The 6,502-nt window shown below is 50.5% G+C and overlaps 1 protein-coding gene across 2 annotated transcripts in view; it reads left to right on the top strand.

Annotated features, from left to right (window-relative positions):
• KIF3B (kinesin family member 3B) overlaps positions 1-6,502 on the top strand; it is a 73,929-nt gene that overhangs the window by 48,884 nt on the left and 18,543 nt on the right. The window lies entirely within an intron of this gene.

Raw genomic sequence — 6,502 nt, 5'->3', positions numbered from 1 at the left:
CTGCTGGCAACAGTCTCCCTGCTTCGTGGGACTTAGGGGGCAGAAGTAGGAACCAACTTCCTGCATAGTTTCATGGCTCTGCTTCTGGCTGATAGTACACCATTAGCTCCTGAAGGGTACTGAACGCTAGCTGCGGCTGTGTGCTCACTCCCACAGCCCGCCGTTACCCCCCTTACAGAGCCAGAAGTCAGAAGGCAGGTGAGTGTACAAGAAGAAGGATCTTCATAATGATGGCTAAAAGGTACAGCGCAGCGGGCGAGAACGCTGCGCGCCATGCTACCCGGTAACACAGGCACAGCAGGATGCGGGGGGGGGGGGCGCGCGGCGCCCTGGGCAGCATGAAACCTACTGGCAGATAAGTGGACATTAGATGCTGAGGCACAGTCCTACCCCCGCCAGTATAAATATTAGTATTCCAGAAGCTGAGGGGAAACGCGCCATTACGGGGTCAGGGCTTCCTCCTCAGGCAGCCAGCACACTGCTCAGCGCCATTTTCTCTCCTAGCAAGCTGCAGGGAAGAACGCTGGTCCTCCTCCACTTCTAAACCAAGTATCAGGGTGCAAAACAGGGGGGGGCACAGTGTAATTTTGTGCTATATTGTGAATTTATCATTTTAAAAGCGCTACAGGTCTGTGGGCATTTTGTGTTTCACAGGATTTTTATAACTGGCGCTGGGTTGTGAACTGGCAAATCCTATCTGTGTCCTTCTGACAGATTTTACTGTGGGTCTGTCCCCTATAAGTCCCGGAGTGTCTGTGTTCTGGTTGTGCACGTGTGTAACATGTCTGAGGCAGGGAGCTCGTCCCCTGAGGGAGCCATTTTAGGGACAAAGTTGTAATGTGTTGGCGCTGCCGGCACACCACGAGCCTGAATGGGTGAATGAATTACGTGATAGTGTTTATCATATCAGTAAGAGATTGGATAAGTCTGAATCTAATGCAGAAAACTGGAGAAAATCAGTGGAAGTTGTGATTTTTCATAGTTCTGCCCTTTCATCTACAGGAGACCCCTCTGGGTCACATAAGAGACCATTTGCACAAATAGTACAAACTGATACCGATGCGGACTCTACTTCCTATGTCGACACTAGTGATTCCAGGGGAATAGATCCTAAATTGGCAAAAAGCATTCAATACATGATTGTTGCTATAAAGGAGGTTTTGGAAGTTACGGAAGCCTCTCCATTACCTCAGGAGAAGGCTTATTTTTATAAGGAAAAGAAATTAAATTTAACTTTCCCTCCTTCTCACAAACTAAATACTCTCTTTGAGGGGGTTTGGGCAAATCCTGAAAAGAGGTTTCAGATTCCCAAAAGAATTCAGGTTGCTTATCCTTTCCCGGCAGAGGACAGGAAAAGATGGGAGTCACCCCCAGTTTTAGACGGTGCTCTGTCACGATTAACTAAAATGGTGATTCTCCCTGCACCTGGGACGGCTTCACTAAAGGAGCCGGCAGACCGCAAGTTAGAGACTACGTTAAAATCTATTTCTCTGACGTCCTAGTGGATGCTGGGAACTCCGTAAGGACCATGGGGAATAGACGGGCTCCGCAGGAGACTGGGCACTCTAAGAAAGAATTAGGACTACTGGTGTGCACTGGCTCCTCCCTCTATGCCCCTCCTCCAGACCTCAGTTAGAATCTTTGCTCGGCTCGAGCTGGTTGCACACTAGGGTCTCTCCTGAGCTCTTAGTAAAGAAAGTATTTATTAGGTTTTTTATTTTCAGTGAGATCTGCTGGCAACAGACTCACTGCTACAAGGGACTTAGGGGAGAGAAGCGAACCTACCTGCTTGCAGCTAGCTTGGGCTTCTAGGCTACTGGACACCATTAGCTCCAGAGGGATCGAACACAGGCACAGCCTCGGTCGTCCGGTCCCGGAGCCGCGCCGCCGTCCCCCTTGCAGAGCCAGAAGACGGAAGATTCCGAGGAGAAAATCGGCGGCTGAAGAGTCCGGTCTTCATTAAGGTAGCGCACAGCACTGCAGCTGTGCGCCATTGCTCCCCATGCACACCACATACTCCGGTCACTGATGGGTGCAGGGCGCTGGGGGGGGCGCCCTGGGCTGCAATTAGATTACCTTAAAAATGGCAAAAGACACATAATCTAGTCTAATAAACTATATATGTGTAAAAATCCCCTGCCATAATATTAATAAAAAGAGCGGTAGAAGCCCGCCGAAAAAGGGGCGGGGCTATCTCCCTCAGCACACTGGCGCCATTTCCTCTTCACAGCTCCGCTGGAAGGACGCTCCCCAGGCTCTCCCCTGCAGTTTCCAGGCTCAATAGGGTAAAAAAGAGAGGGGGGACACTAAATTTAGGCGCAATACTGTGTATTATAGCTGCTATAGGGAAAATCACTTTGTGTAGTGTAAATCCCTGTTTATATAGCGTTGTGGTGTGTGCTGGCATACTCTCTCTCTGTCTCCCCAAAGGACTTGGTGGGGTCCTGTCCTCAGAGCATTCCCTGTGTGTGTGCGGTGTGTCGGTACGGCTGTGTCGACATGTTTGATGAGGAGGCTTATGTGGAGGCGGAGCAGGTGCCGATAAATGTGATGTCACCCCCTGCGGGGTCGACACCAGAGTGGATGGATATGTGGAAGGTATTAACCGACCGTGTCAACTCCTTACATAAAAGGTTCGATGACATAACAGCTGTGGGACAGCCGGTTTCCCAGCCAGTGCCTGCCCAGGCGTCTCAAAGGTCATCAGGGGCTCAAAAACGCCCGCTACCTCAGATGGCAGACACAGATGTCGACACGGAGTCTGACTCCAGTGTCGACGACGACGAGACTAATGTACATTCCACTAGGGCTATCCGTTGCATGATTACGGCAATGAAAAATGTGTTGCACATTTCTAAAAAGGGTATTATGTTTGGGGAGAAAAAGCAACCAGTGGTTTTTCCCCCTTCAGATGAGTTAAATGAAGTGTGTGAAGAAGCGTGGGCATCCCCTGATAAAAAACTAGTGATTTCTAAAAAGTTACTAATGGCGTACCCTTTCCCGCCAGAGGACAGGGTACGTTGGGAGACATCTCCGAGGGTAGATAAAGCGCTCACACGCTTGTCAAAAAAGGTGGCACTACCGTCTCAGGATACGGCCGCCTTAAAGGAGCCTGCGAATAGAAAGCAGGAGGCTATCCTGAAGTCTGTATATACACACTCAGGTACTATACTGAGACCTGCTATTGCTTCAGCATGGATGTGCAGTGCTGCAGCAGCGTGGTCTGATTCCCTGTCTGATAATATGGATTCCCTTGACAGGGACACTATATTGCTAACCATAGAGCATATTAAAGACGTAGTCTTATACATGAGAGATGCACAGAGGGATATTTGCCGGCTGGCATCTAGAATAAATGCAATGTCCATTTCTGCCAGGAGAGTATTATGGACTTGGCAGTGGACAGGTGATGCTGATTCTAAAAGGCACATGGAAGTTTTGCCTTATAAGGGTGAGGAATTGTTTGGGGACGGTCTCTCGGACCTCGTATCCACAGCAACAGCTGGGAAGTCGACTTTTTTTTACCTCAGGTTCCCTCACAGCCAAAGAAAGCACCGTATTATCAGGTACAGTCCTTTCGGCCCCAGAAAGGCAAGCGGGTTAAAGCGCGTCCTTTCTGCCCAGAGGCAGGGGTAGAGGGAAAAAGCTGCACCATACAGCCAGTTCCCAAGAACAGAAATCCTCCCCTGCTTCCACTAAATCCACCGCATGACGCTGGGGCTCCACTGGTGGAGCCAGGTGCGGTGGGGGCCCGTCTCCGGAACTTCAGCGACCGGTGGGTTCGCTCACAAGTGGATCCCTGGGTTCTACAAGTGGTATCTCAGGGATACAAGCTGGAATTCGAGACGTCTCCCCCTCGCCGTTACCTCAAATCAGCCTTGCCAGCTACTCCCCCGGACAGGGAGGTGGTGCTGGCGGCAATTCACAAGCTGTTCCTCCAGCAGGTGATAATAAAAGTTCCCCTCCTTCAACAGGGACGGGGTTACTATTCCACAATGTTTGTGGTACCGAAACCAGACGGTTCGGTGAGACCCATTCTAAATTTAAAATCCTTGAACACTTATATAAGAAGGTTCAAGTTCAAAATGGAATCGCTCAGGGCGGTTATTGCAAGCCTGGAAGAAGGGGATTACATGGTATCACTGGACATCAAGGATGCGTACCTGCATGTCCCCATTTACCCACCTCACCAGGTGTACCTCCATTTTGTGGTACAAGACTGCCATTACCAATTCCAGACGTTGCCGTTTGGTCTGTCCACGGCACCGAGGGTATTTACCAAGGTAATGGCCGAAATGATGATACTCCTTCGAAAGAAGGGAGTTATAATTCTCCCATACTTGGACGATTTCCTTATAAAGGCGAGGTCCAGGGAACAGTTGTTGGTCGGAGTAGCACTATCTCAGGAAGTGCTTCAACAGCACGGCTGGATTCTGAATATTCCAAAGTCGCAGCTGGTTCCTACGACGCGTCTGCTGTTCCTGGGTATGATTCTGGACACAGAACAGAAGAAGGTGTTTCTCCCGGAGGAGAAGGCCAAGGAGTTGTCATCTCTGGTCAGAGACCTCCTGAAACCAAAACAGGTGTCGGTGCATCACTGCACGCGAGTCCTGGGAAAGATGGTAGCTTCTTACGAGGCAATTCCATTCGGCAGGTTCCATGCACGGATCTTTCAGTGGGATCTGTTAGACAAGTGGTCCGGATCGCATCTTCAGATGCATCGGCTGATCACCCTGTCCCCGAGGGCCAGGGTGTCTCTGCTGTGGTGGCTGCAGAGTGCTCATCTTCTAGAGGGCCGCAGATTCGGCATACAGGACTGGGTCTTGGTGACCACGGATGCAAGCCTCCGAGGTTGGGGGGCAGTCACTCAGGGAAGAAACTTCCAAGGACAATGGTCGAGTCAGGAGGCTTCCCTACACATAAATATTCTGGAACTAAGGGCCATTTACAATGCCCTAAGTCAGGCAAAACCCCTGCTTCAAAACCAGCCGGTGCTGATTCAGTCAGACAACATCACGGCGGTCGCCCATGTAAACCGACAGGGCGGCACAAGAAGCAGGATGGCGATGGCAGAAGCCACAAGGATTCTCCGATGGGCGGAAAATCACGTGATAGCACTGTCAGCTGTGTTCATTCCGGGAGTGGACAACTGGGAAGCAGACTTCCTCAGCAGGCACGACCTCCACCCGGGAGAGTGGGGACTTCATCCAGAAGTCTTCCAACTGATTGTAAACCGTTGGGAAAGGCCACAGGTGGACATGATAGCGTCCCGCCTAAACAAAAAGCTAAAAAGATATTGCGCCAGGTCAAGGGACCCTCAGGCGATAGCTGTGGACGCTCTAGTGACACCGTGGGTGTACCAGTCGGTTTATGTGTTCCCTCCTCTTCCTCTCATACCAAAGGTGCTGAGGATGATAAGAAAGAGAGGAGTAAGAACTATACTCATCATTCCGGATTGGCCAAGAAGGACTTGGTACCTGGAACTGCAAGAAATGATCTCAGAGGACCCTTGGCCTCTGCCTCTCAGACAGGACCTGCTACAGCAGGGGCCCTGTCTGTTCCAAGACTTACCGCGGCTGCGTTTGACGGCATGGCGGTTGAACGCCGGATCCTGATGGAAAAGGGCATTCCGGTTGAAGTCATTCCTACGCTGATAAAAGCTAGGAAAGATGTGACAGCAAAGCATTATCACGGCATATGGCGAAAATATGTTGCTTGGTGTGAGGCTATGAAGGCCCCCACAGAAGAATTTCAGCTGGGTCGATTTCTGCACTTCCTACAGTCAGGAGTGACTATGGGCCTAAAATTGGGTTCCATTAAAGTCCAGATTTCGGCCCTGTCTATTTTCTTTCAAAAAGAACTGGCTTCACTGTCTGAAGTTCAGACGTTTGTTAAGAGAGTGCTGCATATTCAGCCCCCTTTTGTGCCCCCAGTGGCACCTTGGGATCTCAACGTTGTGTTGGATTTCCTAAAATCACATTGGTTTGAGCCACTTCAGACCGTGGAATTAAAATATCTCACGTGGAAAGTGGTCATGCTTTTGGCCTTGGCTTCGGCTAGGCGGGTGTCAGAATTGGCGGCTTTGTCCTGTAAAAGACCCTATCTGATCTTCCATATGGACAGAGCAGAATTGAGGACGCGTCCCCAATTCCTCCCTAAGGTGGTATCGGCGTTTCATTTGAACCAACCTATTGTGGTGCCTGCGGCTACTCGGGACTTGGAGGCCTCCAAGTTGCTGTACGTAGTCCGGGCCCTGAAAATCTATGTTTCCAGGACGGCTAGAGTCAGAAAACTGACTCGCTCTTTATCCTGCATGCACCCAACAAGTTGGGTGCTCCTGCTTCTAAGCAGACTATTGCTCGCTGGATCTGCTCCACGATTCAACTTGCACATTCTGCGGCTGGACTGCTGCATCCTAAATCAGTAAAGGCCAATTCCACGAGGAAGGTGGGCTCTCCTTGGGCGGCTGCCCGAGGGGTCTCAGCTTTACAACTTTGCCGAG

Source organism: Pseudophryne corroboree, chromosome 3, assembly GCF_028390025.1.
Source record: "Pseudophryne corroboree isolate aPseCor3 chromosome 3, aPseCor3.hap2, whole genome shotgun sequence".
Taxonomy (NCBI): domain Eukaryota; kingdom Metazoa; phylum Chordata; class Amphibia; order Anura; family Myobatrachidae; genus Pseudophryne; species Pseudophryne corroboree.
The sequence above is the reverse complement of the archived record's forward strand: the minus strand, read 5'-3'. Positions and strand labels throughout refer to the sequence as shown.